The sequence below is a fragment of the Triturus cristatus genome, chromosome 2_1, assembly GCF_964204655.1.
Source record: "Triturus cristatus chromosome 2_1, aTriCri1.1, whole genome shotgun sequence".
Classification (NCBI taxonomy): domain Eukaryota; kingdom Metazoa; phylum Chordata; class Amphibia; order Caudata; family Salamandridae; genus Triturus; species Triturus cristatus.
The window spans coordinates 929,453,633-929,481,158 of NC_140581.1; the positions used below are offsets into that span (position 1 = coordinate 929,453,633).

Here is a 27,526-nt window from a genome sequence, read left to right on the forward strand (position 1 = left end):
TGTTCCCAAACGAGTGCCCCCCAGAAAGTCTTCTTCACCCTTCTGGCTTCACAAGTCCTCTCAAAAGCTGCAAATCCACTTAGTGATATCATCACCCCCCTCATATTTAGGGACAATCCCTTTGGGAATTTTAGGATCATAATATTGCTCCCTATCCTTATTATTTTGATTGCTGCCACCATTGATGTGTCACCATGGTGGTCTCCCTGGGTCCAGATGTAGTCCAGTCCGGAGCAATACACTCCGCTTGTGTCCAAAAAGCACCAGAGAGCAGAGTGCAGACGTCCTTAGGCAGTTTTTGTTTTTTTAGGAGGGGGGGTTTGGGGGGGGGGGGGGTCAGGTCTGTTTGATCAGAGGACACCAGGAGCACGCGCAAGCCACACCCAGCTCTAGCCAGGCTGCTTCTGCAAGACCCCTGGGAGTCAGTCTCTGTGCTCGCTCAGCTTCCTCCCTCCAAAGGAGGACTCCCTCGCAGATCAGCAGGCTCATGCCCTGACCTCAGCCATGCCCCAATGTCCTCAGCCTTTTTCCGGGGGTCCGGGCTTCGGCGGCATCCAAGCTCTGCTCTGACTCAACCCACACAGAAACCACACAAGACTTGTCACTATTAAGGGAAGCAGCCTACAACCTTCTAGAACAATGGTTCTGGTGTGGCCTAAAGGTCCATTCAGAAGTGACCCTGAGGAGGGCACTGTGTATTTTGAGAAGGAAGTTGAATCTTACAAGGGAGCGGTAAGTAATATACAGCAGGACATGCAGGACAATTTATGTCATTATGATATTTGTGTCCTCACATGCAATATAATGCACCCTGCCTTAGGGCTCTAAAGGCCTGAAGTAGGGGTGACATATATAGTACATGTAGGGTTTTCGGAATGGCTTGCACCATTTCACTCACCCTGCAATGAGAGTCAGCATGCAGTTTGTGTGTGGGTCCCTCTGGGTGGCATAATACATGTTACAGCCCTTAGAGACCCTCTTTAGTACCCATGCCCTGGGTACCAGAGAAACCATTTACCAGCGGTGCTAAAATCCTCGCCAATTGGCTACAATTAACATTTGTATCATTTTAGGGACAGAGCACTGGCACTCGGGCCTGGTTAGCAGGTAACCAGTGCCGCTCCAATCAAAAGCATTAGTACCAGTGAGCAAAAAGGGGTGGTGACCAGGTCAAAAAGAGGTACATTGCTACAGTAGCCCCTTTGGACAATCTGCAAAACCCACTTGTTCGAAGCTATGGACTGCCAGTGGGGGGAAACAACCTTTACAACGCAACTATTACATCGCACTACACTTACAACGCAGGCATTACAACGGAACATCCTTTACAACGCATGACACTACAACGCATACCATTACAATGCATACCATTACAACGCATGACACTACATCGCATGACACTACAACGCAGGCATTACAACGCATGCCATTACAATGCATACCATTGGAGTTAGAATAGTAATTTTTAACCCCTACACTATCCAACACTTACCCTACTGTTGCACCCCCTGGAGTTAGAATAGTAATTTTTACCCCTATACTATCCAATACTTACCTTAAATGAAATGTAACAGTATGCGTTGTAATGGTATGCGTTGTAAAGGTAGTATGCGATGTAATGGAATGCGTTGTAAAGGTAGTTTTTTTAAATGCGTTGTAGTGTCATGCGATGTAATGGAATGCGTTGTAGTGGATGTTGCGATGTAAAAATTGTGTTGTAAGTGCATGCGTTGTAAAAGTATGCGTTGTAACGTCATACATCCCCAGTGGGGCATGCGGTGGCGAATCCTGCCACCAACTGGATGCCCATGGTGGTAAAGGGGCAGATTAGGAAGGTTCGGAGGCTGCAGCTGCCAGGGGGATGGTGGACTGACCAGACCGCTGGCTATTCGACCCACGAGGTCTGTGGGTACCGTGCCCTTATCCATTCGGAGGCTGGGGGCGTGCGTGGCTCTAAGGGTGGGTGTGGCTGTAGCCACGAAAGGAGCAAAAGGCGGATTGGGGGTGACGTGGGGCTGTAGAAAAAGCCCAAGACCTTGGCCGTTAAGAGCTCGAGCTCAGAATTTGCCTGGTCTCCAAATAGACGGGAGCCATTAAAGAGCATGCCCATAAGGGAAGTTTGGACATCCCTCAAAAAGCCAGTCGTCCTCAACCAGGCATGGCGCATCAGGGCCACCGTTGATGAAACCGCTCTGCCCAGTGATTCGGGTTTTTACTTCTTACGAAAAATCTTCCGAATCCAGTCTGACGCAAGGAGACATTCAAAGGTAAGGAATCTGTGGCTAGAAGATTCTATCAGATTAGGATGTTCTAAGATGGATCCACTGGGCAATGCAAGAAATCCCTCAATGGCACAGTACCTGCCTGCCTGGCTTGAGGGATTTAGTCACTGGGACCTCATTGGCATCTCCAAATTAGATGATATTGGGATTGGCTCACTGATGAAATCCTTTCTGGAAGTAAAGACAGACTTTATACTCCACTAGTCCCAATACTATAGGAACCTACAACAGTCCTGTGCTTTGACCGTTTAACACCCTAATCTGCCGAATACAACCCCCTAGAGTCACACGTCATACTTAGTCCATTGGGTGTGCGAGCCATTTCAACCTATACCAAATTCTCATAATCAATGCCCCAGACCAATTTGCAGCTCTAAAAGAGTGATGGGAAAGTTGGATGGGTCAATGTCATGGGGTCGCCCCGGAATCACAAGGTGCACAGTGGTACGGGGGCGCGGGCTCCCCAGTGACGTTAGACCAACATTTACCTGGCCGGTGCCCTGTCTTTTCCCCACAGCCTCACGAGGGGAATTGTGATCCCACTACCACCGAAGATCCATGGAACAGGACGGACCCCTTTAATTTTCCCGGGAGTGCTGAGGAACCCGCCCACAACTACCTCGTGACCTGCCATCTTCCAATGAAAAGGGACCTGGCTTACAACGTCAGGGAGACGAACGCTCCAGGAAGAGAAGCAGACGTGAAGGACAGCGCGCCGGGAACCGAGGAGTCGGAGGGCTGCACAGACGTCGCACTGGACCAAGACTCGAGGAGACCCACGGACGACAGAGGGGACGGAGGGGAACGAAAGCCAGGAGGCCAACCGGAAGGCGCATCGCCCAGCCACGTACCTGGAGGCGCGGGCGTATGGCAGGGTGGTTCGGGAGGCGGGAGAAGGTTTAGTCGGCTCTCCCTTCTATTTTGTCCTTGCAAATCCTGGGATCACTGCACCTTCTGTAAATACGAGCACCGGTGTCCCTCACGCCTTTCCCCAAACAGAACACATCACGGCAGTCGATTATAGCGCTTTTTCTTGTCTCTCTTGCCTTACATGCACCTCCGACGTATCCACCGAGGGGAAGAGACAGGAAGAGCCGCCAAGCAAACAAACAGCCCAAGGATACACGAGGAAGATCGACAATAGAGGGACTATTGTAGTTTGTTGTGTGTACTCTATAGAGAAGGGACTGCTCTCACTTATATCAAAGAAGAGTAATAAAAGCAACTCCAGTATACCACAAACCTGCCTCTGAGTTGTCTGCCTTTTGACCTGTCCCTCTCATAACTACACGCAAAGGTCCAGACGATCACATTTGGTGGAGAATGCGGGCAGAGTAGCCATTAGCACCGAAATAATGGAAACCGTCATCCAACACCTCATCAAAGGGCAGGATGAACTCAAATGGGCGGTCGAACAGCAGATGGCGTCTGCCCAGGCAGATAGAGATGTTTTCAAGGATTCCTTTGCGGCCCAACTGGATCATTTAGTGAAATTCTCCAGTGAGAAAACAAGTGGTGGGATAGAGACACCCCGATCCTTTCCCACAGGTCCGACAGGCATCGCCCTGCAAAAATATATACCGGGTGACGATCCAGACGCTTACCTACTGAACTTTGAGAGAGCTGCAAGGGCCTGTAAGTGGCCAGTGGAACAATGGCCTTTTGTCTTGGCTCCCCTACTCACTGGGAACGCACAGGCCGCATACCAGATGGCAAACCCGAATGGCACCACCCCGTATGAGACCATTAAAACTGTCATACTGGACCATCTTGGAATGGACTGTGAAGCATACCGTGTACGTTTCCGCAAGGAGAAGGGACACCCGGGAGAGAACCCCAAGACCCTCTTCTATCGCCTGAAGAACGAGGCGGACAAGTGGCTGCGCTCACAGGACAGTACGAAAGAGGAAATACTCGATAAAATTTATCTGGAGCAATTCTTAGAGGCCCTCCCCTACAATACACAGCGGTGGCTCCGCCAACACTCAGGTCTTACCACTACTGCTGCCATTGAGATGGCCTCAACGTTTGCAAGAGCTCAACCTCGGGTACCCCAACCGGAAACGGAACGTGGGAACCGACTCCAGAGTCAAAGGCCTGAGAGGAGAGGGATAAAACCCCCTCCGGAATCTCTGCGAATAATTCCACGCCGCATGGAAGGAGTGCCTCCTAAGGGGCCGCAGTGCTATGACTGTGGACACATTGCTAGAGCATGCCCCAAGAGAAGACCCCAGGAAGAACCCATGGAAATCGGGTATATACCGAAGACAGTGTTATATACAGCCGAGTTGGGAAACGCATTTTACGTGAGTGTCCTGGTGAACGGTCTGTCGGTGAAAGCCCTATTAGATTCCGGGTGTAGGCAGTCAGTGGTATAGAGGGAATTGGTAGAACCAAACCAGATCTTGCCAGAAGAACAGGTACACATTAGGTGCGTCCACGGAGACATTAAGCCCTACCCTGTAGCCCTTTTAGAAATCACCTATCCTGGGAAAACCCCACACTCCATCAGGGTTGGTGTAATGACAGGCCTACCTGAAGCATTGATAATAGGAACCGACAACCCCAAATTCCTAGACCAGTTCCGGCACCTCCTCCAAACTCAAGCCCTAAAACCAGACATAACCAGAGTAGGGTCAACGGTCACACACGCCTTACTTACCCCAGAACACTGGCTTCTGGACAGAAGCTTCAAGTTCGCACAAATCCACTGTGATACGCTGCGGAATGCCTGGGAGAGCGCCCGTAGAAGGAATAACACCGATCCTGCAACCTATCCCTATTTGTTTATTGATAGAGAAATGTTGTATAGAAAACCAGCACCAGAGGACGAGGCCCAGTTGTTGGTGCCTAGGGCCTTCCGCTCACAGCTTATGTTCTTTTCACACTCCCACCTAACTGCTGGGCATATCGGGGTAGAAAAAACCTTAAAGAACAAGTTACTAACCTTCGGTAACGATGTATCTGTAAGAAACATTAGTTAGTTAGATTCCTCACCTTAGAATATCCCCAGGCGTCAGACTGGATCCGGAAGATTTTTCGTCAGCAATACCCCTTGCGCGTCGCTAGGCGTCGTCTGCGGCTCCGCGTCCGTCGTCGGCGTCGTGCGCCGGGATGACGTCGTCGGAGTACTTAGACGCCGCCCTCGCGCGCTGACGTCAGTTCTTGTACATAGCCTTCCGCGCCAGGAACGCAGAGCCATGCAAAGACCGACACTGGTGCCAAAAATAAAATCTAGGGGCCTGAAAGGACAACCTTAACCCTAGATGTCAGTTCGCAGAACGGGGAGGATGGGAGGGTCGGTGAGGAATCTAACTAACTAATGTTTCTTACAGATACATCGTTACCGAAGGTTAGTAACTTGTTCATCTGAAAGAAACACGTTAGTTAGATTCCTCACCTTAGAATAGATACCCAAGCAATACCATCCCCGGTGGTGGGTCTGCGAACCAAGATCACACCAGAAAGTCCTGGAGGACAGAACGGCCAAAGAAGCCATCCCTCCGGACTTGGCTGTCAAGGCAATAATGCCTGGCAAACGTGTGTAGAGAAGCCCACGTCGCCGCCTGACAGATGTCCTGCAAAGGGACTCCCCGTCCCAAGGCAGTAGTAGCCGCCGTGGCCCGAGTAGAATGGGCGCGCAGCCCAACAGGAGGGTCCTTTTTAGCCAAGGAATAGCAGATTTTTATACACAAAACGACCCACCGAGAGATGGTTCGTTTGTGCACAGCTTTCCCCTTCTTAGCGCCCACGTACCCAACAAAAAGCTGGTCGTCCACCCGGAACTGTTTTGTGCGGTCCAGATAGAAGGAGAGCGCACGTTTTGGGTCCAGACGGTGGAGCCTCTCTTCCTCTTTGGAAGGATGCGGAGGCGGAAAGAAGGTGGGCAAGGTGACAGACTGCCCAAGGTGAAATGGAGTCACCACTTTAGGAAGAAAAGAGGGACGAGGCCGAAGGACAACCTTGTCCGGATGAACAGAGAGAAAAGGAGGCTTTGAAGATAAAGCCTGGAGCTCACTCACCCGTCTAGCCGAGGTGATGGCTACCAGAAAAGCAGTCTTTAGAGTTAGAAGACGAAGAGGGCAATTGTGAAGAGGCTCGAAGGGAGCGCACATCAGGAATGTCAAAACCAGATTCAAGTCCCACTGAGGCATTACAAAAGGGACAGGAGGGAACGTGTGTGTAATGCCTTTGAGAAAGCGTGTAACCACAGGGGACTTGAAAAGAGAAGGCTGATCAGGAAGCCGCAAGAAGGCGGAGATGGCAGCAAGATAACCTTTCAGGGTGCCCAGGGCAGAGCCCTGCCGGGCCAGAGAAAGAAGGAAGAGGAGAACCTCAGAAAGAGGGGCGGAAAGGGGATCCACAGCCTTTGCTGTGCACCATGCCACAAATTTGTTCCACCGGCAGGCGTATACCGACTTTGTGGAGGGACGCCTGGCTGCCAGAATGATATCACAGACTTCAGGAGGCAAGTCAAATGGCATCAACTGCCGCCGCTCAATCTCCACGCATGGAGGTGGAGGCTGGACAGGTTCGGGTGGAGGACCGTCCCCTGCTGCTGCGACAGAAGATCCTCCCGAAGGGGCAGACGTATCGGGGGATCGGTCAACAGACTGAGTAGCTCGGGATACCAGTATCTTCGTGCCCAATCCGGAGCCACCAAGATGACTTGGGCCCGGTCGCGCCTGATCTTCTTCAGCACTCTGGGCAGAAGTGGTATAGGCGGAAAGGCGTACAACAGACCGCAACTCCACTCGTGACGAAAAGCGTCGCCGAGCGAGTGCCGCCTTGGAAATTCCAACGCGCAGAACTGCTGACATTGCGCGTTCTCTTCGGTGGCGAATAGATCTAACCAAGGCTCTCCCCACTGCTGAAAGAGGCCTTGCACCACTTCGGAGTTCAGACGCCATTCGTGATCCATCATGCACCGGCGGCTGAGTTCGTCTGCTCTGGCGTTCAGAGAGCCCGCCAGATGTTGAACCACCAGGGTGACGCCCTGGTGTTCCAGCCATGTCCAGAGGCGCAGAGCCTCCTGACAAAGGGTCCACGACCCCACCCCGCCCTGTTTGTTGCAGTACCACATGGCGGTGGTGTTGTCCGTGAACACCTGCACGACACTTCCCCTGACAGAGGGAAGGAAGGCTTTCAGTGCAAGCCGGATCGCTCTCAACTCCAACAGGTTGATGTGGAGACGAGACTCCGCCGGAGACCAGAGGCCTCTGATCTCCGCCCCTCCCATATGGCCACCCCAACCCAGGAGGGACGCATCCGTCACTACGACATGCTCCGGTTGGGGAAGGGAGAGGCTCTTGCCCTTGACCCACTCGCGGTCCGTGAGCCACCACTGCAACTGCTGTGCAGTGCCCTCCGAGATCAAGACATGGTCGGACAGGTTGCCGTGATGCTGGGCCCACTGAAACTTCAGGTCCCACTGCAGAGCCCGCATGCGCCGCCTGGCGTGATGCACTAGTAGGATGCAGGAGGCCATCAGCCCCAGAAGCCGCAACACTAGCCTGACCGAAACCCGGGATAGAGGCCGAAAGATGGGAATCAGGGCCTGTATATCCCGGACCCGCTGTTCCGGTGGATGGACCCGGAACTGCGCCGAATCGAGAACCGCTCCGATGAAGAGGAGCTTCTGAGAGGGACTCAAGTGTGACTTCGGCACGTTGATGGAAAACCCCAGCAAATGCAGGAGATCCGCCGTAGTCTGGAGGTGGGAGACGACTGCCTGGGGAGAGCCCGCCTTCAACAACCAGTCGTCGAGATAGGGGAAGACTGGGACCCCTGATCTGCGCAGATGAGCTGCGACCACCGCCATCACTTTCGTGAACACCCGAGGGGCACTGGTGAGGCCGAAGGGGAGCACGGTAAACTGAAAGTGCTCTTGGCCCACCGTGAACCGCAGGTAACGCCGGTGGGCCGGCAGGACGGGGATATGGAAATATGCGTCCTGCAAGGCCAACGCTACCATCCAGTCTCCAGGGTCTAGGGCAGCTAAAACCTGAGCCAACGTTAGCATCTTGAACCTTTCCTTTCGGAGGAAGGCATTGACGTTCCGGAGGTCCAAGATAGGGCGCAGGCCCCCCTTGCCCTTCTTGGGAACCAGAAAGTAGTGGGAATAACAACCACGACCTACTTCTGGACTCGGAACGCGCTCGACGGCCCCCTTGGCCAAGAGAGCCGAAACTTCCTCGCGGAGAAGATCCAAATGATCCCCCGAGATACGGTGGTGCTGTGGTGGCATGGCTGGAGGGGTCGTCTCGAAGGGGAGGGAGTAGCCCCTTCGGACGATTTGCAGCACCCACCTGTCCGATGTTATGGACCGCCAGTGGAGCAGGTGATGGCGAACTCTGCCGCCCACTGGCGTGGTATGGGCCTGAAAGCTCGGACTAGGAAGGCTTTGAGGCGGATGCTGCCGGGGTGGATGTGGGCTGACCACGTCGGCCTCCATTTCCGCCACGGCGGAAGCCACGTCCGCGACCGCGCGCAGGTTGGTTCTGCGGCTGGTGGCTCTGCGGACGTGAGGAGGCGCCCCTTCCTTGGCCACGAAAGGGGCGAAAAGCGGAGGTGTGCGCCCGCGGAGCCGAGAGGCCCAAGGACTTGGCCGTAGCCCGGGAGTCCTTAAAGCGGTTCAGCGCACTGTCCGCCTTCTCACCAAACAGGCGAGTGCCATCAAAGGGCATGTCCATGAGGGTGTTCTGGACATCCCCGGAAAATGACGTGGACCGCATCCAGGCGTGGCGGCGGAGCGCCACCGTGGTGGAAATCGCCCGACCTAGCGAGTCCGTGGTGTCAAGCCCACATCTTATGGCGTGCCGTGCTGCATCCCTCCCATCGGCCAGAGCCTGGGAAAGACGTGGCCGGACCTCCTCCGGACACAGGGGCAGCACGTCCTCCACCGTATCCCACAGGGAATGGGAATAACGGTCCAAGAGACAGGCGGTATTTAAGGACCGCAGGCCCAAACTAAGGGACGAGAACAGTTTCTTGCCAAACTGCTCGAGTCTCTTGGAATCCCGGTCCGGCGGAGCGGTCGGGAAGGAGGATTGGGAAGTAGAGGCCTGGATAACCAGACTCTCGGGGGTGGGGTGTTGGGACAGGAAGCTGGGGTCGCCCGGAGCAGGGCGGTGGCGCCTGGCAACGTTCCTATCCACAGGAGGAACTGTGGAGGGCTTGGACCAGGTGCCCTGCAGAACGTCAGTGAGGGCCTCGTTAAACGGCAGCAGAGGCTCAGTGGAGCTTGCTGAGGTTTGAAGCACCTCAGTGAGGATGTTGGTCCTCACAGCCACGGCAGGCAACTCGAGCCCAAGGGCCTCAGCCGCCTTGCGCAGCACCACAGAAAATGCTGCACCCTCCTCCGAAGCCACGGTCGGAGGAGAAGTGAATCCAGCGTCTGGCGAGGTGTCCAGCCCGCTGGCCTCCCCCAGTTCATCTGCCCAGTCCTGAGAAAGCTGTGACTGAACAGCCAGAGGGTCCTCGAACCCCTCCCAGTCGCCCCCTTCTTCCGATTCCTGATAAACAGGAGGAATGATCGGAACCGGACTGTAGAGATGGTAGGTCTCTAGCGGCGTCGGATGCGGCGTCGGCGGACGCCGTGCCGGCGTCGGGTCCGGATGAGGGCTAAACTGGGGCGTCGGCGTCACAGGCGTCGGCGTCGGCGGCGCCGGTGACGGCGTCGGTGGTTCAGGCGTCGGCGCCGGTGGAGGAGTGACAAGGTCAACCGGCGTCGACTGGGGCCCAGGCATGGGCCCCGCGGGGACCTGCGGCGTCGAGACCGGAGTCGTCGACGGCGCCGGGGCCGGAGCCGCCGGCACGCGAGGTCGCCCAGTCGAGCCCGCGGGGCCCGAAGGCGCGCCAGCGGGCGTTGACGGCGGGGCCAGGCTCCTCATGGCCGAGAGGAAGGCGCTGATCTCCGCCGGCGCCGCGTCAGCCCCAGGGACCGGAAGGTATGGGGGCGGACGCGGCACCTGCGGCTCCGCCGGAGCCGCGGGGGTGGAACCACTTGGACCCTCGGCCGAGTCGCGCGACCGGCGAGGGGAGTCCGAAGAGCGATGTCGCCTCTTGGACTTCTTTGAGTGCTTGGACTTACCCGACGACTTGGAGCCCGACGATCGATGGTGGCGTCGGCTAGGGCTCCGCGAGCGATCCTTGGACCTCCTCCTGGACCGGGATCGCGCACGACGCGGAGCCGAGTGGCGAAGCTCGAGAAGCTTGCGGGACCGCTCCCGCCTAGCCTTCGAAGTCAGGGCCTGGCAGTCGTTGCACGACTCCGCGTCGTGGTCGAGGCCTAAGCAATAGAGGCACCGGCGGTGGTGATCGGTCACCGACATCAGTCGATGACAGTCTTCACAAGCCTTGAACCCAGGCATCCTACCGGCACCAGATGTCGACAGACAGGGATCAAAAATGATCAAAAAGAGTTAGTCAAAAAAGACTAAAAGGGGTAGCTCTCCCGGATCTGCGCTTACTGGCGCGGAAAAAAGAAGAACTGACGTCAGCGCGCGAGGGCGGCGTCTAAGTACTCCGACGACGTCATCCCGGCGCACGACGCCGACGACGGACGCGGAGCCGCAGACGACGCCTAGCGACGCGCAAGGGGTATTGCTGACGAAAAATCTTCCGGATCCAGTCTGACGCCTGGGGATATTCTAAGGTGAGGAATCTAACTAACGTGTTTCTTTCAGATAAACGTGTTAAGACACTTTTACTGGCCAGGGATATATCAAGAGATGAAACAATACTGCCAGGAGTGTGGCACGTGCCAAAAGCGCAACCCCTATCAACCACCCCATGTACCGTTACAACCACTCCCGATTATTGGTACTCCATTCACCAGGGTTGGGATGGATATAATCGGTCCTCTCCCTAAGACCCGAAAAGGGCATGAATATGTACTCGTGGTGGTCGATTACGCCACCCGGTACCCTGAAGCCTTTCCCTTAAAAGCCACGACCACCCAAAATATAGCCAATTGCCTGGTGGAATTGTTTGCGAGAGTAGGGTTTCCCAAGGAGATCCTTACGGATCAGGGAACCCCTTTTATGTCCCGAACTATGAAAGAGGTCTGTACCCTCCTCGATATGTCCCACATTCGTACCTCGGTTTATCATCCCCAAACCGATGGTCTGGTTGAGAGGTACAATGGGACTTTAAAACTCATCCTCAAAAAAATGCTGCAGGCAGAGGGAAGGGACTGGGACCGCCTCCTACCCCTCGCTCTCTATGTGATCCGGAGCCAATACCAGAGTAGCCTCGGTTGTTCGTCCTTCGAACTACTCTATGGACGGCAACCCCGGTCACTTCTGGACATGACAAAGGAGGCATGGGAGAAGGAAGAGGAGATAGGCACCAGAGAAATGCTGGAGTACACGCGGGATCTCAAGTCCCGCTTGGGAAAGTTACGAGACCTGGCCTATTCACATCTAGAGAAAAAACAGATGGAACAAGCATACCACTATAACAGGGGGAAAAAGTGGAGGGTCCTAAAGGAAGGAGACTGGGTGTTAGTCATGATGCCGTCCTCCACCTGCAAGTTCAAAGCCGAAAAACTGGGACCCTATAAGATCGTGGGAACCGTGGGGAAAACTAGTTATAAACTACAAATAAACCCCAATAGAATTCAAACCTACCACATTAACCTCCTTCGCAAGTGGTTGGGCCCTGTACCCCAAACGGTGGGCTTTACCTTACCCACTCTCAAGACAACCGACACTACCTTAGAGCAATTAGTAGTCAATGCAGAGCTAGACAATGTCCACCGGGAAGAGCTCAATAGTCTCCTGCAGAAATATGTCCCACTTTTTTCTGACCTACCCGGTAGAACTACCCTCGCCGAACATAGGATACACACCCGTCCCGGCCAAGTGGTTAATAAAAAGCCATATAGAATACCAGCTGCCAGACGGGAGGCCGTCCGGAAGGAGGTACGTGATATGATACAGATGGGGGTCATACAACCCTCCAGGAGCGAATGGAACTCTCCAATAGTAATGGTCCCAAAGCCCGACGGTTCCATTAGCTTCTGCATGGACTTTAGAGCCCTCAACGAGATATCGAAATTTGACTCGTACCCCATACCAAGGGTGGATGACTTAATTGAGAAACTAGGGGAGGCCCGTTTTATCACAACATTCGACCTTACCAAGGGGTATTGGCAGGTCCCCTTGCATCCATCAAACCGAGAAAAAAACGCCTTCTCCACACCAGATGGGTTGTATGAGTTTTTAGTGCTTCCCTTTGGTCTTCATGGGGCACCGGCAACATTTCAACGCCTCATGAACGAGGTGCTGAAAGACGTCCGGCATTGTGCCTCAGCATACCTAGACGACATAGTCGTCTTTAGCTCAACATGGGAAGAGCACCTACAGCACCTCGATCTCGTCCTGAGCGCTTTGAGGGAGGCGGGCCTTCACATTAATTCAAAGAAATCACGAGTGGGTTACCAATCCGTCAAATATTTAGGGTACGTGTTGGGACACGGGTTGATTGCCCCTCAAGAAGAGAAGGTGCGGGCCATCCGAGAGACACCCTTTCCTAGCCCCAAAAGGGAGGTTCGTGCCTTCTTGGGCCTCGTCGGTTACTATAGGAGGTTTATACCCTCATATTCCGAGATAGCAGGACCCCTCACTGACGTATTAAAAAAGGACGTAAAGAACAAAGCCCTCCAGCAGCCTTCTGAGACTTTAAAAAAAGCCTTCGAAAACCTTAAACACGCATCACCACCAGCCCAGTCCTGGTGACGCCCGATTTCACACGCCCCTTCCTGTTACAAACAGACGCCTCCGGGTGTGGGATCGGAGCTGTACTTTCACAGAACATCCCGTTCTCTTCATAAGTCGAAAACTGTTCCCCAGAGAACTGAAATATCCGACAATCGAAAAAGAGTGCCTAGCGGTGAAATGGGCTGTTGATAAATTAAGATACTATCTGGAAGGGACCCATTTCACTCTGTATACGGACCATGCCCCTCTACAATGGCTAAGCAGGAACAAAGGACACAACCCCAGAGTATTAAGATGGTTCCTGACCCTGCAGCCCTTCTCCTTTACCATCAAACACAAAAAGGGCAGTGAGAACGGTAATGCGGACTTCCTCTCCCGCATTATACCTCTCCCCGATAGGGAGAATCCTAGGGGGGGGGGGGAATGTCACGGGGTCGCCCCGGAATCACAAGGTGCACAGTGGTACGGGGGCGCGGGCTCCCCAGTGACGTTAGACCAACATTTACCTGGCCGGTGCCCTGTCTTTTCCCCACAGCCTCACGAGGGGAATTGTGATCCCACTACCACCGAAGATCCATGGAACAGGACGGACCCCTTTAATTTTACCGGGAGTGCTGAGGAACCCGCCCACAACTACCTTGTGACCTGCCATCTTCCAATGAAAAGGGACCTGGCTTACGTCAGGGAGACGAACGCTCCAGGAAGAGAAGCAGACGTGAAGGACAGCGCGCCGGGAACCGAGGAGTCGGAGGGCTGCACAGACGTCGCACTGGACCAAGACTCGAGGAGACCCACGGACGACAGAGGGGACGGAGGGGAACGAAAGCCAGGAGGCCAACCGGAAGGCGCATCGCCCAGCCACGTACCTGGTGGCGCGTGGCTCACCCAGGTACGCGGGCGTATGGCAGGGTGGTTCGGGAGGCGGGAGAAGGTTTAGTTGGCTCTCCCTTCTATTTTGTCCTTGCAAATCCTGGGATCACTGCACCTTCTGTAAATACGAGCACCGGTGTCCCTCACGCCTTTCCCCAAACAGAACACATCACGGCAGTCGATTATAGCGCTTTTTCTTGTCTCCCTTGCCTTACATGCACCTCCAACGTACCCACCGAGGGGAAGTGACAGGAAGAGCCGCCAAGCAAACGAACAGCCCAAGGATACACGAGGAAGATCGACAATAGAGGGACTATTGTAGTTCGTTGTGTGTACTCTATAGAGAAGGGACTGCTCTCACTTATATCAAAGAAGAGTAATAAAAGCAACTCCAGTATACCACAAACCTGCCTCTGAGTTGTCTGCCTTTTGACCTGTCCCTCTCATAACTACACGCAGAGGTCCAGACGATCACAGTCAACTAATTGACAATTACTGGCGAGATGTGAGGATGGCTTCAAGGTAGTTAGTCATCTCCTCAAGCCTACACCTCATTATATTGAAATACCACCATGTTCTCCAACTTTACAACCGCCGCCTTGAGAAGATGGGAGTCATTACAGAGTCGGCCTGTCCCAGATGCGCTAGCACAGACTGTGGTTTCTTTCATATGGTTTGGGACTGCCCCAGTATAGCATCCCAGTAGGACCTAGGTTTTCGCTACACTATTCAAGATAATAGAATACCTGATTGACAACTGACACCGCAATACCTTGCTGGCTATCATAGATGATGTGGGTGGCCCCAGAGGGAAGCGTACGCGTGTGGGAATTGGTGTTACTATGGCTAAACTAGCCATCGCAAGACTTTTTAAAGCTGCCCAGGTCGAATAGAGGGCTGCAATGGACTGGTGCACCAAACTGTAAGAACCAATCTATACTGCACAAGGCTGCCCATCTAAACACCAAAAGGTCTGGGAAAGGTGGTGGTCTTACTATAATATACTTGTGCTCTAAATATTGTGTTACAGCCCTGTGTCTATCTGTTCGTCATTACTCATCGGAAAAAATGCATCGTATATATGGTACATCTCTATTTCAAGGCGACCTCATAAAACTAGGACATTCTAAGTTGGATCAAATAAACAACAGAAAGAGGTGAAAGCAAATGCATGGAAATATGTGGCACTCTTGATAATAATATTTAGGTATATCTGTACAAAAAAGCTTAAACTGAAGTGATTTCCGGTACAAAACAAGCATGTACTTCGAAAACTTGATAATGGCATTTTAGGATTTCTTGCATTGAATATCAGTTTGTCAAAGTAGTAATTTCATACACAGCTACTGACTACCATTGATTAAATGTTTTAGAAATGGAGGTGTGGCTAACTGGAAATCAAGATGGCGGCACACTAACTGAGCTCCGTAACAGCCAGATATAACATCTCCGAACATCTGTTACTATCCGCTGGGAGAAAGGGGCCGTCGCCTACCCCTGGGTAGCGCGAAGGCTTTGGCTCTCTCTGGAAGCTGCAGAGTGCAAGAAGTGGCGGGCGCACCGGTTCCTAACCTGCGAGGGCAGAGGAGAGGGTCTAGCTGAAGGCCATCGCCTGCCTGGTAGGGAGTGGAGGAGCGTTGGGACATCGGCGAGGTGAGACGTTGGCCGTCTGGGGACATCTGCAGGGGCCTGGTCCGGGAGGCCCGAGAAGTCTCGACAGGGAGCAAGTGCCTTTCTCTCCCACCCCTCCCTCCTAGGTTCTTCTCATTGCGCCTTCTCCCTTTCTGCTCCCCCGCTTTACCAGTTGCGGGGGAGGGAGCTGCTTCTCAGCGGGCCTCACGGCCAGGAGTAGATTGGCGGAGCCAGCGACTGGTTGGAGACCCCTGCCACTGTAGAAGGCGTGCACAATCTAGTGCCTTTCAGTGCACGGGCCTAGGGAGAAAGGCCCCGCAGGCCGGCTGATTGCCTGTGCGGACCCCTCTGGGAAGGAGGCTTGGACACCGCCAGCCTGCATAGATCACACCACCACACAGAAGTGGGGCCTGGAGTTTGCAGAGGCTGTAGAAAAGTAGGATCTGCTTTCATGGTTACTCCCACTTTTTGCTGGTGTTATTCTGTTTTCTGACTAGGTTGACTGGGATCCTGCTAATCAGGACCCCAGTCACTCTGCTCTCTCCCTAAACTGAACCATAGTAAGTACTTTGGTACCTTCCTAATTGGCTACTGGTGTACCCTTCTAAGTCCCTAGTATATGGTACTTAGGTTCCCAGGGCATAGGTACACCAGGGGTCTACCATGGCCTGCAGCATGTATTATGCCACTCATGAGAGACCACCCAATTGTGATTACGGGCCTGCCATTGCAGCTTGTGTAAGCTGGTGCTAGCACCACTTACAACAGATATAAGTTTCCTTATATCTGAGGAAATTGACCTCAAAACCTGTAAGTCACCCCTAAGGTAGGCCTTTCAGTCATGAAGGCAGGGTGCTGGGTTATTGGTGTGAGGGTGCCCCTGCATGAGCAGGACACCCCTACAAACCCCAAAGTAGATTCTCCAGGCTTTGTAAGTGTTTACCTGTAGCTCTTCAGCTTCGTTGTGGGACAAGATTCAGATCCAAAACCACCTCTACTTCAACCACTCATACCACCTGCCTGCCCATCTCCTCTGAAGAACTAGACAAGGTGAGGATTCAGTGATCAAGTGGAGTGTTACTGAGACTTGTTACAGGAGGGGGCAGTCAAATTCCCATTGGGGAGAGCAGATCCCAAGGGGGGCCCGGACATCAATGAGTGATTCTCGGAGCCCCTCAGAACTGACCGCCGCACAGTATTTATTACACAACACTCACAAACATACAGGTATATCTCCTACCCGGAGATATAACGAAAAATACACAATACAGCAATTGTAAACAGGTAAGTAAGCACAAAATACAGTGGTCTTCAGGGGGAGACCAAACCATATACAAAAAAGGTGATAGGTGAACTGGGACAGAAGTTGGGACTTGGACCAGGAGACTCAGAGAAGCTGGGGACACAAGTAATCAACCAAGGTATGTATCCAGGAACCACACTGAGGCGGTGTGCAGAGTGAAAACACAGCTGCAAGAGTCCGGTGGAATCCAAGGGTGGATTCTTGAAGTGAAGAACCTGCAAGCAGAGGGAACAGAGTCTATGCCACTCGCAAGTGACCAGGTGCCACGGAACAGCAATGTCCACCGATGTTGGATGGTTCAGTAGAGTTGACAGTGTCCTTGTTACTGCAGATGTAGGGCCCAGGCGAAGCTGAGGAAGACCAGGAGACGTGCACGGTCTGTCCCACGTCGGAAGTCGAGAACCAGGAGGTCGGTGTCCGGGGGCAGCTGCAACAGGCATGGAAAGCGAAGAAGGAGCAACGATGCGACCAGCAAGGTCCAAGAGACTCACCACAAGCTGAAGAGTCAGAGCAGGCCGGAGCAAGCAGGAGAGCCCACTGGAGCAGGAAAAGACCCACAAGAGGACCCCACAGGCCGAAGGCACAGGAGTCAGAAGAGGACCTCAAGCAGCTCACCAAAGATTAAGGCCCATAGTGCAGAGGATGCGGTGAGGATGCTGATCTTGGCAAGAAGAGATGCTGGAGGCTGTAGATTCTAGTAGCCCGAAGATCTCTGGAGTGCAGAGCCAACAAGCCTTGGCGCGACGTGGTGCACAGGGGTTTGGTCCCAGCGGTTCCGACGAGGGATACTGACCTCAAAATTACAGGGAGGACAGGTCAGGCCTCGAGGAAGTTGTAGAACCACCATCTCTGTTGCTGAGCCTTTTAAAGTTTGTGGGAATTAGGGAACAGAAGACCGGTCAGCTTTGTTGCGCTGTGTGCAGATGCAGGGGAGTGACTCCTTCACTTCAAGCGAGATTGCTTCGGGTGTCCATGATGCCCACGGGTATGTTGAAGATCCTGAAAGAATCACAGACACAGATGACGAAGACTTGCAAAACAGTAAGACCAGGAGCAGCAGGAGTCTTCCGTGATGCAGTCTCGGTTCCAGGCAAAGTCCAGCGAAGTCCAAGTGTCCAGACGGTCGAAGAGTGGCGTGGTTTCAGGCTTGAGGCTTGTCCCACGACGAATATGAAGACCCACCCACAGATAAGACCTTAAATATTCTAGGAAGTGGCTAGGACGACTAAGGGGTCCCTCCCAGAGGCGGGGCTGGACTTAGGGGAGGATACATGTCCTTTGTTCTGTTTCGCACCAGTGCAGAAGCCAAGGGCTCCCTGAACTTGCTCAAACCAGAGTATGCAAGGAGGGCACCAAATGTGCCCTTAAAAGCAGCCTGGTGGTGCTGCAAAGAGCCCCCACCTCAGCCCAATAAACAAAGTCCTGTCTGGGAGGTGGTCACACCTCCCTATGACAGGAATCCCATTGTTCTACCTTCCCCTGCTTGGGCTCAGCTCAGCAGCAGAAGGGAAGAATCGTGTCTGGGGTCGGCAGCAGCACTAGCTTGCTGACAGACCCTGAAAGGCTGTTTCCGGGGACTACTCGGGGTTTCCCAGAGGAGCCCCCAGTGTATGGAATCTTACCTCCAACACCGGAATCGGTGATGGAGTAGGATTCCAACATGTTTGAAGCCAAACATGCCCAGGTTCAGCACCGCCACTACATAGTTAGCCATCGCGTACTGACGGATGGCCACTATATGTATTAAAATGGCTGGCCGCAGTTACAAGGCCTGTAGAATCTACTTTGGGGTTTGTTGGGGTGTTCTGCTCATGCAGGGGCACCCTCACACTTATAACCCAGCACCCGGCCTTCAGGACTGAAAGGCCTACCTTAGGGGTGACTTATAGGTTTTAGTTCAGTGACACAAAACACTATGAGAGGGGGGACAGGGAGCGTTTAAGGAAAAAGGGTAGGTCCAGTACCATGGCTCCCAAGAACTAACATGTACTCACTGGTTGGTAACTGTTCCTATACTGTAAGAAAGAACCTTCTTTGGTTAAGAAGAGAAAAAAAGATACAAAAATGGGGGGTAGAATGAAGTCTCTATATGTGGTTTCAACCTGATGAAGATGGGGGAATTTCTCCTTTAGAAATTAGTGCCCTCACACACTCTTGCGAGTGTCATGCTTCATTGCTCCTCGTGGGGGTGGCGCTGCTGTCCTCCGTGGACCCCGCAAGAGGGCTCGTTATCGGAGATCTTTTAGGATACGCCGCAGTTGTGCATGTGGGTGTGTGGGCCTAAAAAGGATAAGTGAAAGTGTATTAAAATTACCCCACCGGTACCCTGAAGACAATTTTTATTCGTAGGTTCGAGAGGTAAATGTAAAGAATTAGCCAGGGAAGATGAGGCACCTCTAATAACAAATATGGTAGAGGGAGAGGTATTACTCTGCTGCTCTTAATACCCGTGTGTGTACGTGAATATAAAACCTGATCGACATGTTTTGCGCTAGAAGGATGGTCCCTAATGGATCCTGTTGCGCTTCGTCCTGACCGTGCAATGTGAAATTGAGGGAATAAAAAATATATATAGGAGCAGGGAAAAGAACACCCTATAATCCTATTATACCTCTAGTTAGGTGTTGAAAAGAGTCATAGCGCTTATGGGAACATTTCATTTGTGTTCCTTTTAATACCTGATGGGAAAAAACAGGAAACAAACATATAGAGACACACATAAGTTAAAGTGAATACAAACATATCCACATTAAACTTGAGCTCAACAGCTGCGTATCCATCACAACATGCAACTTGTTGGGGTAGGTGTGGGAGAACGTGCCCTTGACATAGTCATACTGCCACATGTATATATTCGACAGACACGTCTGTTTATATCTGTGGGCATTAGAGGTCTCATGCGTTAATCACTGTGCATGTTGTGTTTTATCTCTGTGAATGACACAAACACACTTGTTTGAGTCATGGTGGCCACCAGTTGTGCAACATGCTAAGAAAGGAGGGGGAGCCTGGCTGCCCTTGTGCACAAAGGCAGGCCATTATCGGAACTAGATTTTACCAAATACTCTCTGTAAGATTTGCTTTACGTGACTAAGTACATCTGTGTAAGAACACATACTATCAACCAAAGCACTGAAATCAATTACCCCTTCAAAAGAATGGAGTGCTTCCTCTGCGATTCCCCACGGTCGCGAGGGGGGAACTCTGCAGAACAATGATACAGTCGTAAGTCTCTGAGCGTACTGAGACATACCTGTGTTGTTGTTGAGAATCAGCAGAGGAATACTCCTGCATTAGCCCCTTCGATATGGCCCTATACCTGCCCTGCCACAAAATGGATGCTGGAAAGTTAGTAGCGGGCGGCTGGACGGTTAAAACAGTGTGTAGGCGGAAATTCCGTATCTTCGCCTGGAGGTGTGGCTACTAAGATGGTTACGGAAGCTAGGGGAAAGAGCTGGCACGTCAAACGTGCTGACAGTATCGGCCATGTTGGAGTGACTGTTCGCCTCCAAAGATATATAGATCTATCCTCAATTGAGTCGTGGTGCATTTAGAGCAGGATTCTTGTTACTCTGGGTCAATTCCGAATGTAAATAAAGATCGGAATGAAAATGTTAAATGCAAAAATTGTCAATATCGAAAATAGTGCACAATTAGCTTCACAAAGTGGATATGTATGTATGTATGTATGTATGTATGTATGTATGTATGTATGTATGTGTGTTCTTATATAGCGCTCGACTTACCCTTGGACATCTCGGTGCTTGCATTGGGAACCCGTCCTGGCTTTTCCCTGTGAGATAACCCGTACTGGGCATCCCCAAGGTGAAAGCCAGGCATCCTGCCTCGGGGGGGGGGGGGCGTAGTGGAGATTAAGCAAGCTATATAAACACAGGGGGGCTACTGACGTTAGTTAGACCCAGTTTTTAACCGTCAGTGTAGAGGTCAACGTTGGTGAGTCATGATAGCTGTGGGTAAGCCTGTGCCGAGAGGAACATATGGTGGTAATGTACGAGGATACCTCAACACTTCCTCGTTACCCTATTTCATAAATGAGGCTCCCAGCTATTCCTAAAATTGGTAATGTGAATACTCTCTACCTTATTGAGGTGGTCAAAAGTGCAGCGTGGTCGATAAAAACCCTAGATAGTTATTATTCCCCTCAAAGGTCAATGTGTTAAAGATTACTCACTGGTAGATATGGTTCACTCTCCCTGGTGCTTTAGATGACAAGTTGAGCCCATGGTATCTCATCGTTAAGTCCCCGCTTATTACATTTCAAAAGAAACACCCAACGTTTTTCCTGCCTGAACAGGGTGCTAGGGGTCCAATTGGGATTAGATTCAATGACGGTCCATCTCAAACTGTTCGGGGCATGGTTCCTCTCCAGGAAGTGGCTCAATAGCTTAGTGCCAGTTTTCTTGCACTGTACGGTGCTTTTGTGTTCGTTCCCCTATGCAAATTTTAACAGGTCTTGTGGTCATCCCTACGTACTGCATGTCGAACGGGCATGTGATCAGATATATACAATTTTTTGTATTACAATTTGTGTGTCTTTTTTGCACCCACGGTCTAGCCAGACCCAGGTCAATTTGTTTAGATACTATTGTTGGGGACATACGGAGCAAGACCCACACGGGTGGTGGCCCTCGACCGGTGGCAGTGCCCATAGGGTAGGTCGCGACGTGATGGATGGTTTAGGGCGTGTATAGACCAGTAGGTCCCTGAAGTTCTGTGTTCGTTTGAATGAAAAAAGAGGGTGTGAACCAGGTTGAAATGCTCCAGTCTCTAAAATACTCCAGTGTTTTTTAATTAGTTTTTGGATTTTGTTGGAGTTCGGAGTGAATGTGGTCACACAAGTGAGTATCTGTTTGGGGTTTCTCTTTTATTTCCAACAACGCATCCCTGTGGTTATTTCTAGCTTGTTTTTGTGCTCGACGTATTGTCTTCATAGGGTAGTTGCGTGCCGACTGGTTGTTTGCCAAAATGGTCGATTGTTTTTCGAATTCACAGATGGTATTGTAATTACGTTGTAGGCGTAAGAACTGTCCCACTGGGAGGTTATCCCTCAGTGCTTTGGGGTGATGGCTCTCATACATCAGGAGGCTACTGTGGTCTGTGGGTTTTTCGTAATTTGTAAGTTAGTCATGCAGGGGCACCCTCACACTTATAACCCAGCACCCTGCCTTCAGGCCTGAAAGGCCTACCTTAGGGGTGACTTATAGGTTTTAGTTCAGTGACCTCAGATATAAGGAAACTTATATCTGTCGTAAGTGGTGCTAGCACCAGCTTCCACAGGCTGCAATGGCAGGCCCGTAGTCACAATTTGGGTGGTCTCTAATGGGTGGCATAATGAATGCTGCAGCCCATAGGAGAACCCTGGTGTATCTATGCCCAGGGTACCTTAGTACCACATAGTAGGGATTTATATGGGTACATCAGTAGCCAATTGTGAATGTACAGAAATACTTGCCATAGTCAATTTATGGAGAAGGCACAGTGACTGGGAGCCCGATTAGCAGCTCCCAGACAGGTCCAGGCCCTCACCAAAAGTGTTGCGTTACTAACTGCGAAAGTCGATCAGGAAGGCAGGTCTACGTGGAACAACATCAGGGTGGTGGGTTTCCAGATGGATTGGAAGAGCCTAGGGTGGACCTGTTCCTTGAAGAGCTGATACTCAACACTCTCAGTCCGAAAATACTCTAATTTCTTCTCAATAGAAAGGTCACATAGAGCGCTGGGCCCTCCACCAAAACCAGGCATCCTGCAGCACACTATGATTGCCAGTTGCCAGAGACCGGGATGCAATTCTGCAGGCGGTGATCTATGCGACAATCAGAATCTTCCCAGATTTCACCGTGCAAGTTTAGAGTCATAGACGGAGCTTTGAAGTAGTGAAACGTGCCCTACGGGAAAAAGAAATCAAATACATGATGCTCTACCCGGCCAAGTCGTGGGTCATTAGCGATGCCAAAACTTGGCATTTCAGCACTCCGGCGGATGACTGGGATTGAGGGGTAGGTGTGGCGTCCTACTCATCGTAAAGGAACAAGATCAACAAGCATTGGCATAGCCAATAGGTCTCGCCTTAGGGACCTTATAAGTATTTAGTTATGCAGCACAATATCCTTACTGCAACAACATCAACTGTTGCATGGCTAAACACTTATAAGGTCCCGAAGGCGAGACCTATTGACTATTTATTTAGGCTATCTGATAGATCTGCATGTATGATGGATGGATAGATGGATAGATGGATAGATGGATAGATGGATAGATAGATAGAGACTGCCGCAGGGCTTGTAATTACATAAACAATTTGATTATCCGTTTACTGATCTCATTTTTGCAAGGGCCTGCGTCGATAGGTCGGAAAAGGTAAATTGCCAACATTTAAGGACGCCGCATAGAGCCCTTGTAGCAGAAAAAAAGAGGGGTACATTTTCCACTCTATCTGTACTATAGAAAGAGATATATAAAAAGCACGCACCCCACATGTAGTGTCTACAGTTATTACAGCAGAAAAAAACACATTGCTGAGATGAACGACAAAATCAGCCACACATTACAAGAGCACTAAGTAAGAAGGTGTAACCGAACCAATCCATGTTTACGTTTTATGTTCTCTCAGCTCAACACAAAAACCTAAAGGGTTTTGGAGCATTAACAACAAATGTTTTCTTCACACGCAGGTCTGACCTTGCACGCCAGGCTTTTATTGCATTTGCTGTGACTCGCTGCTTTCCTATTTTTTCGTCATAAAATGCCAAATCCACAAACCCAGAAATATAAATAGCCGCTGCCTTGGAGGCGAGAGGGTATTCTCGTTTTTTGCGGTACTGACCCCAGCGTGGTATTTTGGTTAGTGCGACGTGAATTTGTTGGATGGGAATGCTGTTCGACTGCTCGGAAATATTTCTGCGGTTTGTTTTCGTTGTGGCTGGCGGCGCCTCGGCCATAAATGAAAGATAAAGGGAGAGACTGCGGCATGGAGCGCGAGGCAGAGGCGGGCTTGTAGAGGGGAGAGAGCGTGCGGAGGGGGGGCAGACAGTCAAAGAGAGAGAGAGAGAGAGACCGGCAGCAGACTCAGAGGAGAGAGAGCGTTCTGGAGGGGTAGAGGAGAGAGAGAGAGAGACAGTCAAAGAGAGAGAGAGAAGCTGAGACAGACAGTCAAAGAGAGGCAGTCACAGAGAGACGCAAGCCAGGCAGTGGTTAGTGAGAGAGGCAGAGACAGGCAGTTGAGTGAGATAGAAGCATAAAGAGAGAGAGGAGCAAGGCCAAGTAGAAAAGACAGTCAGACCAAGTCAATGGAAGAGAAAGAGAGATAGGCAGCCAAAGAATGAAAGTGAGAGACATTCAGCGGAAGAAAAAAATGAAACCGGCAGAGAGAGCAAGTCAAAAAGAGAGAGTGGGGCAGAGATAGACCGTGGAAGAGTGAGACTGGCAAGGTAGAAAAGAGAGACAGCAGAACAGAAAGAGAGACAGGCAGTCAGAGAGAGAGAATCTGGGACAGACAGTGGAAGAGAGAGGCAGAGACAGGCAGGGGAAGAGAGAAAGAGGGGCAGAGACAGACACATTGAAAAAGAAAGGGAAGCGGCAGAGAGCGGATCAGAGAGGGAGGAAAATACAGGGGAAACAATAGAGTGGCGGTGACAGAAACAGTGCAATGCACAGAGATAGGGAGTCTGATACACAGAGTGGGGCAGAGTCGGACTGTGGAAAGATAGACAAGGAGACAGACACAATGGAAAAGATAGAGACATTCAGGGGGAAGACAGAAGCGGAGAATGACAGTGGGAAAGAGAGGGGCGCAAACTGAAGCACAGAGAGGCAGATAGAGACAGCTGAAAAAGAGAGAGGCAGAGACAGTCTCACTGGAAAAGATAGAGAAGCAGAGGCACTGAGAGAGACCGCGATAGATAGTGGAAAAAGGACACAAGAGAGAAAGATATATTAGAGGAGAAAGAGCGGCGAAAGAGAGAGAAGAGGAGGAGAGACCGGAACAGTGGAAGATAAAGAGACTGAGAGACAAAGGGAGGACTAGAGAGACGGGCGGAGGGGCGGTGCAGGAGGATGAAAGCAGAGATAAGAAGCAGGCACTTTAAGAGAAACCGAAAAGGTGAGACAAAAATAGAAGACAGAGCAGAAACACGCGAGAAACAGAGCGGGGACAGGCGGAATCACATAAATGACACAAAACATGAAGGGAAAAAAATGTCCATTAAAGAAAGAAAGTTAAAGAGCAGAGAATAAATGTGGAATATATGGGAGAAGCTGGAGAAGGCAAGAAAGAGGCAGCACTCAGAAATCTGCAGTGCGCATTGTAGGGTCACTGCCTGGAGACGCTCACACCATAAGTTAAATGAACAAGCATTGGCTACGCGGCCGTAAAAGTAACGCCGCGAGGCCGTGAAAGTGAAAGTCATCGTGATGAATGCGAAAGTGATCTCGATGACGCGCTCTAAGCTAAGCACGCGAGGGATGCGCGCGCAGCAGCGGTTGGAGAGGCGGAGCATGGCGCGCGCGCTTGCGCGCGTAACCGTAAGCTGGTGCCCAGCAAAAGCCTTTGATAGCACTTCGAAAAGCCACTCACTAAATGTCTCGCAGACACCGCTCATGCGCTGACTCAGCGAGACCTAAAAAGGAACACGAGGCCTGGGGGTGAGGATACACCTGATGACCGTCGATCTCCAGATCAGTTGGTGGACACGAGACCAATCCCATAGTCTTATGTTACTAGATCGGAGTACTCTGTCCAAGCTGGTTTATGGGTCTGACGGTCTTTGACTGCCATAGGGGCCCCAGGTTGTTTGGTTTGGTAAACCATAGGGTGCAGTTGCTGGACGTTACCCCGAAGCCGGGCACTGGCACTAGACTACTGCAACACAATCCTAGGAAGAGGAGATGCAAATTTATTATGGTTTATGCATATATGTTTTAAATTGACGTGTGCTGCCCGCCCCTACATTTTTTATGTTATGTGATGGGCGACAGGCACTCTGCAAGTTGGGGGGGTTGGCCAGTTCTAGCTCACAAAGCAGGGTTCCCTTTACAGCGTACCGTACTTGGAATGACCCACAGGGCAGATTTGTGGCAGTGACAGGAACAAGGGAGGGTGGGATGAAAAATCTTTGCTCCCTATACATCCCTCCACGCCTACATGCAGAGACTCTGCCAGGTGTTGGTACGCTACTTTTAGCTCTGCCTGCTGGAACATTACTGCTATGAAGAGATGTTAATGATGTTATGGACGTCGCCATGGACAGGGTTAGCGGAGTGAGCGTGGGGGGCAGAGATGAGCTGCCCTCTTTGTAGAAGCCATGGGGCTGGTCGACCTATGGAGACAACACAATCTCTCCGTTAAGCGTTATACACACTTCTCCTCTGCACAAACTAGTTATACCCACTTGGACTATCTCTTCACGCATACAACATCGGCTGGGCGATTTCAGAATGTGATAATATTTGCAAGGGGTATTTCAGACCATTCACTCGTAGGGGTACACCTAACAGGGGCCTTCGAAGTCCACCCCATTGTTCCCCAGAATTGATATGTGGTATCTCCAAGAGAGGGAAATGAAAAATCAAATCAAAAATAGGACCTCCCAGTACTTTGAAGAGAATTAGGGATCAGTGTGCTACCCATGTGTACTGTGGGAGGCCTACAAGACAGTGCCTCAAGACCAGGTCCTTGCCCTTATAGGAGGGGAAAATAAGGGGCAACGTCTGGACTTTGAGGGCATTGAAAGGGAGGTTTTGGCAATGGAGGAGAAAGCTGCATTAGACAGGTCGGAAGGGCTGGGCCATCAACTGAGGCTGAAGCAAGACATCCTTCGGGCTCTTGTGGAACATACGGCCAGACAATATGCCCTGCAGACACAACGTCGCCTGTACGACGTTGGTGACAAGGCCGGCAAACCCCTGGCTTGGCTGGATCACAGAGATGAAGACAGGACTTGGGTGCTAAACGGCAAAGGAGTGTTGCGGAGGACTAATGCAGACACAGCGGAGACATTCGCCAGGTATTATGAAAATATATATGCCTCCCCAGAACCCATGTCGGAGCTAGATAGTGCAGCACTCCTACAGACAATCGATGTTCAGACGCATGCGCATTAAGATAGAGAGGGCCTAGAGGCAGACCTGACCGAGGAGGAGGTGGCGGGTGCTATTAGGGGACTGCTGTCTGGAAAGCCGGTGGGCCATAACGGTTTACCGGTTGAGCTGTTCAAGACTGTGCAGCCGGGTGGCCAAACATATGCTGGCCAGGTTTCAGAAAGCCGAAGAGGAAGAGTGCCTGCCAAAGGACTAGCACCTTGCCACAATAATTGTTCTCCAAAAAACGAGTAGTTTATCTAGGGCTGGGATGCCCAAAAAAGTGGGAAAGGGTGTGGCAGGGATGCCCAAAAAAGTGGGAAAGGGTGTGGGGGGAGTTTAGAGGGGATTAGTGTCTTGATTGTTATAGAGGGATAACTAGCTCACAGGGACTCATGGGAATTTTGTAATTGAATGGTGTGCCTGATTTGAATCAGTAACATTGCGATAAAATTTGATGGTTTTCTATGGACACTTCCTGGTTGTTATGTCACCATGTAAGCAACTGAAAATCCATGCATTACTCATACAAGCTGTAGAATGCAAATCAATAAAAATATGTTTACAATTTTTTTTTATAAACAGTTTCAAAGGAATCAAAAGAACATAACAAAGATAAA

General features: G+C 51.4%; 1 protein-coding gene across 3 annotated transcripts in view; it reads right to left on the reverse strand.

Moving 5' to 3' along the window:
• The window catches only part of VPS13A (vacuolar protein sorting 13 homolog A), a 2,314,464-nt gene that overhangs the window by 1,114,920 nt on the left and 1,172,018 nt on the right, over window positions 1–27,526 (reverse strand). The gene's annotated exons all lie outside the window — the stretch shown is intronic.